The sequence below is a fragment of the Echinops telfairi genome, unplaced genomic scaffold, assembly GCF_000313985.2.
Source record: "Echinops telfairi isolate 266 unplaced genomic scaffold, ASM31398v2 ScPeMD7_3533;HRSCAF=4204_0, whole genome shotgun sequence".
Taxonomy (NCBI): domain Eukaryota; kingdom Metazoa; phylum Chordata; class Mammalia; order Afrosoricida; family Tenrecidae; genus Echinops; species Echinops telfairi.
Window position 1 is genome coordinate 79,011,904 of NW_022107431.1, and position 11,856 is coordinate 79,023,759.

Genomic DNA, 11,856 nt, shown 5'->3' on the forward strand with positions numbered 1-11,856 from the left:
ATAATGTTACATGTATCTTACGTTCCCTTTGGGTTTCTGCAAGAGATGAGTGTGAATTTTGAATTATTTTTATTTTCACCTTTGCTTGCTTGACTATGTTTCTTTGATTATAATACCATGCAAGGCTGAATCACAGAAGATCCATAATTTGTAGGTTATGGTAATTACAAGTAATGTAGCACACATAGTTCAAATAGAGCACTTATTAAAATTTTTTTCTTGTTCTTTTTCTTTTGGACTCCCCCGAGGGGGTGCACCATCTCTGGAAGCACTGCAATACCAGGTGGCTGCGTGGAGTGGACGGAGCAAGCTCCTATTCCATCTCCCTGCTCCAAAAATCCATTTAATATATTGTCCTCGGATAGAGGATGTCTCAGATATTAAACTGATAAGAACAGATACTACACTTAATCTTAGCCAAAAGGCCGAGAAGCGATTGAGCCCTTATTAAATTTATTCTGTGAATTCTTGTCTACCTCTGTGAAAGGGTTGCATTCATGAGGAGGCAGCAATATTCCTGCTGGACTGAAGGATAATGGAAAAACAAAGAGTGAGGAAAGTGTTGCTCTAGCAAAATAGATTTTATTTTAATTTATAGAAGTTACTAAAAGCAAAAATTCCAGAAGTCCTAAAAGAAAATTTCCATCTAAGACTTTCACATTTCAATCTAAGGCTAAAATCTGACTGGGGACAAAAGTGTATTATCTACTTGGGCTAGTGTGGTCTTTGCAGAGAAATAAGAACTGACCTGAGAAGGCCTCGGTAGGAGCCAACCAACTGGCGTTTTCCTGGGATGAACTCTCATTGGTGTTCCTGAACATAGGCCAAGGTCACTGTCAGTGTCCAGGTCACCTGTAAATATGAACTGCTAAAGAGAAGGACGGTGATACGAAACTGAAGCCTGTGCAAAACAGAAACAAAAGAAAGGAAAGGCGATGGAAGGAAAAGGAAATAAAATTGACCCTGATGGTTTAGCTATCATGTTTTTTACGGGAGGAGCTTAAGAGCAAGCTTTAAAGAATTTACTCACTTGCAAAGGTTAGGAGGGCTGCTGCTGCCTTCAAGGAAAGCAGTTACAAGGAGTATTTGCCACAGGGGGCTGAGAAGAGGTGCTCAACCAGGAAACACTGATTAGAAACTCAGTTGGACTGAACTCAAGAGGCAAGTTGGAGATAATTAAAATCCTTGTTAATAATGAATTTGCTGTAAGCTTCAGATTGGGTGGGAAAAAATGGATTCAACTTTGCAGAATACATAAGAATATTAAAACAACTTGTGAAATTATTTTAGTGATTCATCTACATGTGCCAAGAATAAAAAATACCAGGAGTAACCTAATGATCATAAATTTGTGTCTCAGAAAATGAATAAAGATCGGCATTCTAGATATTAGTGAGCTGAAATTGATTGATCTTGGCAATTTGAAATGGAAAAATGCATGGTCTGCCATACTGGGAATAACAGATTAAAGAGGCAGAACATCACTTTCATCATTAAAAGGAACTCATCAGTACCCATTCTGATACACAACTCGGTCCATGATGGAATGATATCCAAACATCCACAAGGAAGATTAGTCAATATGACTATTATTCAAATAGATATATCAGTAATGCCAAAGATGGAGACATTGTGAGTTACCCACAAAACAGAAAAGAAGAAAGAATCAGATCAACATCTTAACCCAAATCTTCAACACTTGGAAAAAGAGTCATAGAAGAAGATTTATGCCACCAAAGGAAAAGAAATAATAAAGATTGGAGCAGAAATAAATGATTCTGAAAATAGAAAAACAATAGAATCATAAATAGCAGAAGTTGGTCCTTTGAAAAGATTCACAAAATTGACAAACCACTGGAAAACGTAACAAAAGAAAAGAAGGGGGAAATGTTCATATCACAAATAAGAAATTAAATGAATACACAAATGGAAATTAAAAATATATAACAATTCTACGAAGGGCTCTACTCCTACGTATTTGAAAACCTAGAAGAAATAATCCAATTTCTAGAAACACTACCACCCTAAACTAACAAGAACAGATGTAGAAAACATGAACAGATTTCAAAGAAGAAATTGATCAGGTCACTAAAACAATTCCGGACCAGACAGTTTCCCCAGTGAATTCCACCAAACATTCAGAGAAGAGTTGACATCAAAACTACAAAAACTATGAATAATGAATAATGAAATGGAGTAGCAAATCCTCGATTTCATTTTATGATATAAGCATAAAATGACATAAAACAGGTAAAGATATCATCATTATAGAAACTTATAGACCAATATAGTCTATAAACATAGATACAAATATTCTCAGCAAAATTCTAGCCAACAAAATAGTTTTTTAAAAATGCATCATGACCTAATGGGATTCATATCAGGTATTAAGGATGGCTCAACATTAAAAAAAGAATCAATGTAATCCATCATATAATTAAAACAAAGAAAAAGAAGTACATGACCATATCAATTGATGCATAAAAGTCATTTGAAAAAAAATTCAACACTAGCCCTGATAAAAACATTCAACAAAATAGCAAGAGAAATTCCTCAGCGTGATAAAAGGCATATATGCAAACATAGCAGTCAACTTCTCATTCAATGGAGAGAAACCAAAAACATTGCTCTTGCAGATGGGAATCAGTCAAAGACATCCTTTCTCAGGGGAACTGATCACAATGACCAATGTTTCCCACCACCACCCTCTCCCACGGGGATGGACAACAGAAACATGGGTGAAGGGAGACAGCTGTGTAAGGTATGAAAATGACAATAATTTATAATTTATCAAGGGATCGTGCGGGTGGGAGAGTGAGAGAGGGAGGGGCAGAAGAGGAGCTGAAACCAAGGGCTCAAGTAGAAATAAAATGCTTTGAAAATGATCATGGCAACATATGCATGAATGTGATTAATACAATCAATGTATAGATTATTATAAGAGCTGTAAGAGAGCCCAATAAAATGGTTAAATATATATATATATATATATATATATATATATATATCCTTTCTCAGTACTCACTGTTCTTACTCAATATTGTGTTGGAAGCTTTAGAGCTTTCAGACAGCAAAGGAAAAGCAAAGGCATCAACATTGGCAAAGAAGAAATAAATGTTCTTTATTTGAAGATAGTATGAACCAATACATAAAAAATCTCAAATATTAAAAAATAGTTTTTCAACAGTTTCATTGCCAGATGAGTCAATCATATCAAGAAGGGTTGCACAATCATTAACACAATCATTTTAGAACATTTTGTCCTTTTTGTACTTATTGTTATTAATTTCCCATTTATCCCTAACCTTCCCTGCCACACCTGCAAGAAACCATTAATCCAGTTACTGTCTCTACAGGTTTACCCATGCTGGATTTCATACACTGAAAAACATACAGAAACATAAAACAAACAAAAGAGCTAATAACAATAACAAAATAGAATAGAGAAAAACTTTAATAGAAAAGAAAGCAGAAAATATTAAAAACTAGAACAACTGTGAAATGTGTCAAAAAGGAGATCAAATGATAAAGTGTTAAAATTTCCATAATCCACTTTCCAATCTACTATGCATGATAACAAGTCTATTCATATTCCTGATCTATAGTCACAGGAAATTCCCTGGAGACTTAATCCATTGTATTTACCACCCACACCCCCACACCCCACCCTGGCCCCGTTTTAAACTAAACGGACTTTTTTGTTGTTTTTCTAATCATTTTATTGGGGCTCTTGCAGCTCTTATAACATTCCATACATCAATTGTATCAAGCATATTTGTACATATGTTGCCGTCGTCATTTTCTAAACATTTACTTCCTATTTGAGCCCTTGGTATTAGCTCCTCCACCGCCCCCCACCCCATCCTTGTGACCCATTGATAACTATAAATTATTATTGTTTTCATATCTTACCCTGACTGTTGTCTCCCTTCACCCATGTTTCTGTTGTTCATCCCCCTGGGGGTGGGGGGAGGCTATGTGCCTATCATTGCAATCAGTTCCCCCTTCTTGGTATCGCTACTCCATTTCTGTGCCTGAGGGGTTTATTTGACCTGGATTCCGTGTTTCATGAGCTCTTATATGTACCAGTGTCCATGATACTGTTTAGCCAGAACTGAAAGGCAGGATTGGGGTCATGATAGTGGGGGTTGAGTAAACCTCAAAGAACCAGAGGAATAGTGTGTGTTTCATCAGTGCTGTACTGCGGCCTGGTTGACTCATCATTCCTTGTGACTCTTCTGTGAGATAATATCCTATTGTCTACAGATGGGCTTGGTTTCTCTGCTCCAACTCCCTCATTTCCAGCAATGTTTTTTAGTTGTTGTTTTGGGTCTTCTGGTGCCTGTTACCTGATTATGTTGACACCTCATGATCACACAGGCTGGTGTGCTTCTTCCATGTGGGCTTTGCTGCTTCTGAGCTAGATGGCCGCTTGTTTATCTTCAAGCCTTTAAGACCCCAGACGCGTTATCTGTTGATAGCTGGGCAGCATCAGCTTTCTTCACCACATTTGCTTATGATCAAGAGCCCAGGAAATTGAAGGAAGAAGTCCTGGTTGAAATGAAAGTATTGACAGAAAACAAGTCCCAGCAGCAGACAGAGTACCAACGAAATGCAACAACTGCCCACTTGTCTCTGCCAAGTTTGGAAGAAAGTTATTGGCCAACTGATATGAAGGGACTCATATTTGTTCCCATGCCAGAGAAAGTGCTCTAAAAGCATGCAGAAATTATCAAACAACATCATTGATATCAATCATAAGTAAACTTTTCTGTGGATAATGGAAAAAAATTGGTCACAGCAATACATCAACAAGGAACTGCTAGAAATTCAAGACATTCAGAAGAGGACGGGGAATCAGAAATATCAGTGCTGATGTCTAGATGAATACTGGCTGAAATCATGGACTATCAGAAAGGTTATTACTTGTGTTTTGTTGCTTATGTAAATTCATTTGACTATGAAACTCGTAAAGAATTATAAGTAACATTGGGAGGAATGAGAATTCTGTGACACTTAATTGTGCTCATATGTAACCTTTGCACACATCAAGAAGCAGTCATCCAAACAGAAAAAGGAGTGCTGTGTTTTTTAAAACCAGGAAAAGTTTGTGTCCTGGTTGTATCCTTTCACAGTATTTCTGTGCCAAGCCAATAATGCAAGAAGCCAGAGTACATGAAGAGGTAGCTGGCATCAGAGCTGGAGGAGGTCTCATTGAAAACGTGATGTGCAGGTGATACCACCTTCCTTATTGAAAGCAAGGAGGACTTGGGACACCCTTTTTATGAAGATCAAAGAATACAGTCTCCAACATAGATTATACCTCAACCTAACCTAAATAAAAATACTCAGAATTGGGTCGTTAAGCAACATCCTGAAAGATTAAAGTTGAGAAAGTTATCATTGTATTTGGATCCAGCATCAATGCCCATGGCAGTATCAGAACGGAAATAAAAAACATATTACTCTGGGCAAGCATTCTGCAGAAAATCTCCCCAAATTATTAAAAAGCAGCACAGATATCACTAAAGGCATGCTTGGTTAAAGTCATGGTATTTTTTATCTCTTCTTATGCTTGTGAGAACTGGACATTGAATACTGAAGACTGAAGTATTAATGCATTTGGATTATTGAGGTTTGTGATGAATATTAATGAATATTAAATCTGTCATGAAAGAAGTACAAGCAGATGACTCTTAAAAGCAAGGAAAACAAGACTTTTTCTCATGTTCTTTGGCCTTGTTCCTAGGAGAGACCCCTAGCTGGAGAAGGGCAGCATGCTTGTTAAAGAAGGTCAGAGACAGAGAGGACGACCCTCAACGTGTCTGTACCAAGCACAGAGTGGTTGCGATGATAGTAGAGGATGGGCAGTGTTTTGTTCTCTTGTTCATGGGGACTGGATGAGTTGGAACTTCCTAGATGGCCTCTAACAACAACAACAACAAAACACACCATGACACTGATAAAGGTAATGAAACATACAACTTTCCTCTAGTTCTTAAAAGCTTCTTCCCACCCCACCCCCCACTGCCATGATCCCAATCCTGCTTTACAAATCCGGCTAGACCAGAGGGTGGACACTGGTACAGATAGGAACCGGAAACACAGGGAATCCAGGACAGATGATCCCTTTGGGACCAGTGGTGAAAGTGGTGATACCAGGAGGGTGGGGGGAAGGTGAGATAGAAAGGGCAAACTGATTACAAGGATCTACATATAACCTCCTTCCTGGGGGATGGACAACAGAAAAGTGGATGAAGGGAGACGTCAGACAATGTAAGATATGACAAAATAATAATTATAAATTATCAAGGGTACTTGAGGGAGAGGGGAGCGGGGAGGAAGGGGGTAAAATTAAGAGCTCAAGTAGAAAGCAAGTGTTTTGAGAATGATGATGGAAACAAATGGACAAATGTGCTTGACACAATGGGTGTATGTATGGATTGTGATAAGAGTTGTACGAGTCCCCAATAAAATGGTTATTTTTTAAAAAGAAGGTATAACATAAATAGAAATATGGAATGAGAGTGAAATATAATTATAAAATATAGCTAAATAGAGTGACAGTAAAATAAGAAGGAATTCTAGAGAGTACTAAGAGAGTTATTAAATTCACACAAATTCACATAAAATACACTATATAGTAGAGTGATATTAGAATTATGATTTGCAGAGAATATTTGAATACATTAGAGAAAACCATGTTTTTTTGGGAATTGGGGGAAAGGTGCAAAAATCATTCATTGGTATAATAGGAAAAGATAAATATGGCATGGCAATAGCAAAAGTAAAATTTTAGTCTTATAAAAATATCAGAAAAGACCCATATCAAAGGCCATCTCTAGAGGACAGAGAAATTCAACTATGGAAGTTCATAATCCATATGCAGGATCCCAGGAATCCTAGTGGGTGGGAAGATTTTTATCATTATATTAAATCATTCTAACTCCCAGAAGGGGGTTATAGACAGACATGGAAAAGTTACAGAAAAAAAATGACATTTTCTATATCCTAAAATAAAATCTACTGAATCAATATTAGACTATGTCACGTGAGCCCATGAATTTCTCATTCTAGGATATGAAGGTTTGGTATGATGGGGTCACATTAACTTTACCCAAATAATTTTGTCTTGTATTTGGCTCCAAAGAGATAAACTTAAAAAAAAACACCTTGGAATTTCCCCAATAATCATAAGTGTCTGTGAGGAGGGCTCCAGACTATATCTAAACAGATTAGATTAATGAAGTGGGCCAGAGGGAGCCAGGTCAGAAGCTTCACTATGGATATCCACTGACCTTCGGGCAGAGAGGCTGGAGTTTGCTTTACATAATGAGGCTTCAAGGAAAAGCTCTAAATTCAGAAGCTATATGAACTTCTTAGTTGGCAAAAAGACATAAATCATTGTGAGAGGATAGTACTTTAATTGAGGCATGGAAGCTCCACTTTAGAAACCCTCTCAGACATTCACCTTATGTTTCTCTCCATTCTTACCCTCTTTTGCTCTAATAAAAATATAACCTTCTTATGAGTTCTGTGAGTTTTTCCAGTGAATTATTGAACCTGATATAGTAGTAGGAGTTAGAGGTCAAAAGGATGGGAGGCAGGAAACCTCTGAGCTTGTGGATAATTCCTGAAGGATAGAAGGACTTTCAGAATTTGTAGCCAGCAGATCAGAAGTGATGGAGCCTAGATCTGACTCCAGTCCTTAATTGATGCTGGCATCCTGAAGGGGTAAAGAGAAAACCTCACATTTGTAGACAGCTGGTCAGAAGTAAGGGTCTTCCTTGATTCTGGAACTTGTGACTGGTATCTCAAAGACTGTCCTTTAACTTGCGAGGTCTGACAGAGCTATGGATGGTTGTACAGTTGGTATCCCATGCACACAGTAATGTCCCAAATGACTATTTCTTGGTCTTTTTGAGAGTTAGAGATGGGTTGATACAAAGGAAGGGGTACAAGATAAATGAGTAAAACATTTAAGGTCTATTTTTAAATATGAATACAATAAACACGAATACCCTGCTATCAAAGGGTATTTTAAATCTTGCTTACTGCAATTGCATATTGAAAACATGAAGATTCTGAACTTTCAAAAAATTCACAGATATAATATATTCAGATTAGAAAAACAGACCTGATGCATCATGGAATCCTTTTTTAGGATTAACACAAATTTAAAAGTCTGACGAGTGAATAAGAAATACCAATGTAAACTTAACATAAGTCAAATTCCCACATGCTACATTCTCTCTGTGGTTTAGCATTTTAAGAAGCACAACCAAGGATGTAAACTCTTCCCTTGATTCATTAAAAAATACATCTATAGATTGAGTAGCCCAAAAGAACAGTTCTTGAGTCATCTTTAACCATTTTTTTCTATCAATAACACCCAAATTCTGACCCTGAAGTTTCTCTCTGTGTTTCAATTCAACATCCCACAACAATTTTCCTAGACCAAACAAACGGGAGTTTGAATGTTCTTCTAACTATGTATTAGGCTGGGCTGATCAGAAAACCAAATATGAAGACACTCACACATGTATAAGAAAGAGCTTTCTATCAAGAAGTAATGACATATCAAGAAAACATCTCAGCTAAGTTCAACTCAAGTCAATAAGTCCAATACTAGTCCATAAGCCCTTCAAATTCACACAGCCACATGCAATGAAGCAGAATGCAGGAATGTCACAAGTTGGTGGGTGCAAAGTCCTGTGGATCCATTGGTGGTGGTAACATCCCCAGGACTCTGGCAGCAACCAGGGTCATTCAGCAGGAAGGTGGAAGAAGTGAGAGAGAGAGAGAGAGAGAGAGAGAGAGAGAGAGAGAGAAGGGGAAGTTCCTAGGCGCTTCTTATAAGAAGGCCATGCCCACAAGACGGCACCATCAGGTTGGAACCCGAGTGACAGGTTGAATACCACCCTATACTTTTATATATCTTCAAGTTGACATGAAATTATGCAACTACAACAAGCTATTCTTTTCTTCTTAAAAAAACAACACATGTCTACCTGCAATTTAAACTTTACCTAATTTCTGTGTTCTTTTTAAAAACTCTTAATTTAATTTGTAACATAAGGTTAAGAAACGGAGATGGATGAGGCAGCAACTCCATTGGAAGAAGATATGATAGAAGAGAAAAAACCAAGGAGATCAATTTATGGCATGAGTAGAAGTAAAATGTTTGAAAACATTATTTAATTTTAATATGCATTATATGTGTCTCTAGTCACTATGGGTGTTTAGAACAAAGGAGTATAATATGTATTTGGGTCATGTGCTTATATTTATAAACTCACTCCTTGGTATCTTAGTCTTTCTTCTAATGGAGTGAGTATAATCTATCTTACATTTCTTTTACCCATTGTCTTAAACTGGGTACCCCAGAGAAGCAAAATCAACGACGCTTATATAGGTACATACAGAAAGAAATTTACATCAAGGAAATGGTTCACACAGTAGTAAAAGAAAGCCAAGTGAAGTCTAGGCAGACTCTAAGTCCATAGTCAGATCTTAGACTGGAAGTTTTTCCTGATATATAGCTGCAGGTCCTGAAAGCCAAGTGAAGTCTAGGCAGACTCTAAGTCCATAGTCAGATCTTAGACTGGAAGTTTTTCCTGATATATAGCTGCAGGTCCTGATGATCCTAATATCAGCAGGAAGATGAAAATCTAGTGTGTGGAATATAAAAAGACTTTTCCCAAGCTTTGTCTCCCCAAAGATATGCCAAGCATTAGAGGCTGTTGGCCAGCATGTGGTGAGAGGTCAGATGTTTAGAGATCTTCTCCTGGAAGGGATCTGGTCCCCTATAGGTGGGGCTCACACCCTACTGATATGGATGGTAATTGTTTCCAAGGAGAGCCAGAGAACAGGTCAAACCTGCTCAGTGACATCCAAAGTTAGGCTGCCATCCTGAATCTGGGATCTGCCCATCTTGTCACATGTGTGCCCCCAATGCCTCCCCTTCCTATTGCATGTATACTCCTAGATCATCCCCCTCCCATTACTATATTTCCTATAGTTCAACCCTTTCCTGAGATGTATGTCTTTACCTGTAATTAGGGGGCTTGCAAGTCCCCCAAAAGATATATAAGCCTTGGTTAAGAAATAAAGAGCTCTCTCTCCCTGGTGCTCTCTCCCCAGGTCCTCCCTCCCCTGTCTCCTCTCCCCTTGTCCTCCTTCCCCACCCTCCCCTCCCTCTCTCTCCTGCTCTCAAGTCTCCCATCTCCACATGGACCACGAAGAAGGGCTGAGGTGAGCATGCTACCATGAAATGTGTCTGACTTCATTATTTCAATGTCTCTTATTCTCTAGGACTTTACTATAATATTTGCTTAATATTGCTGTGCAATTGCGCCTACCGGACCTGGGATGATTTGTTAGGGGCTGGCTCCCCTGACACTAGTAATGGTCGAGATGAGTAAACCCAAGGTCAGAAGGCCAGGGTTGCGATTGCAGAGGTGAATGAACCCAGGGTAAGCAAGTCATAAGAGAAACACGAAGACTCTAAGGATTGACAGGCAATGTGGTAGGTCATTAGCTCGAGTCAAAAAAACTGGAGCTCTATGAGCCAGATGCAGAATCTAGACCCAGCAAATAGCAAGCAAGCCTTCCCACAGCATTTACTTATATTGAAAGTGGGTTACACCTTCAAGCCAATTAATTGCACAAGGACTGTCAACTGAGTAAGGATATTGCATTCTATTCTAATCTTATCCTATTACGGAAGCCTAAACTTATTGACTGTGATAACAGTGTACTAAGTCAAATAATGGGAGATTATTAAGTATTAACTGCCAAACTACTCAGAATCCTAACCCAGCCAAGTTGACATAAAACCTTAGCTTATAACACCCACTTACTTTTTGAAAAAGTACAATAACAAATTCCTTGACAGATCAATACTCAAGTATTACGATTTAACCCCACTTCTCTACAGGTTCTCTGCCCAGGTAACCTAGATGATGATGATTTAAACAGGTTTACTGGTATTTAATGTAAAGAGAATTTGACATAGTTGAAATAAATTTCACAGGTAGAATTATAAGTGCAGCTTACTGATAGATTAGATAAAACTGGAGAAGGAAAAAGAAAGAGGGTCACCAATTTTTTTAAAAAAACTAGACTTTTAGCTTATATAACAGAAAAAAAATGACAATGTCAATGAGATGGAAAATACTGGAGGAGAACTATGTGATTTCTAAGATTGTTTTGTGATGTATTATTAAAGAAAACCAAAATCCTCACAACTGGACTGGGTGGGGGGAGGGGGGTAACATCATGATAACTGGAGAAGAGATCGATGTCGTCAGAAATTGCATCTTCCTTGGAGCCACCATCCGTGCTCATGGAAGCAGAGTCAAGAGATCAAAGGAGCATGGCCTCGGCAAATATGCTGCACAAGGTCTCTTTAACAGAGATGTTGAATGAGTCCATTAAGGAAAATGATGTTTTGACATGGATTGTCAAATACTGTTTGATGTGATTGAACCATGGAATGATATGATGGATGCATTAACTCCCAATTAATAATACCCTTTTTAAAAGGTAATAAAGTGTTGAAAAGTGTTAAAAAGCAAGGAAGTTACTGTGAGGACCAAAGTGCACCTGACTCAAGCCAGGGCATTTTCAGTGGCCTCATATGTGTGTAGAAGTTGAATATTAAATAAATAAGACTGAAGAAGAATTGATGTGTTTGGCTGATGGTGCTGGTAAGGAATATTGATGTATTCAATATGGACTGCTAAAAGAACAAACACATCTGTGTTAGAAGTACAACCAGAATACTTCTTAGAGGCAAGGATGGCGAGACTTCATCCCACATACTTTGGGCATGTTGTCAGGAGAGATCAGATC

At 38.0% G+C, this 11,856-nt stretch overlaps 1 non-coding gene across 1 annotated transcript; it reads right to left on the reverse strand.

Annotated features, from left to right (window-relative positions):
• Positions 1 to 246: 246 nt before the first annotated feature.
• Positions 247 to 437, reverse strand: LOC115871172. Its single transcript, XR_004047144.1, has one exon. It is a non-coding gene; the product is annotated as a U2 spliceosomal RNA (small nuclear RNA).
• Positions 438 to 11,856: the final 11,419 nt, after the last annotated feature.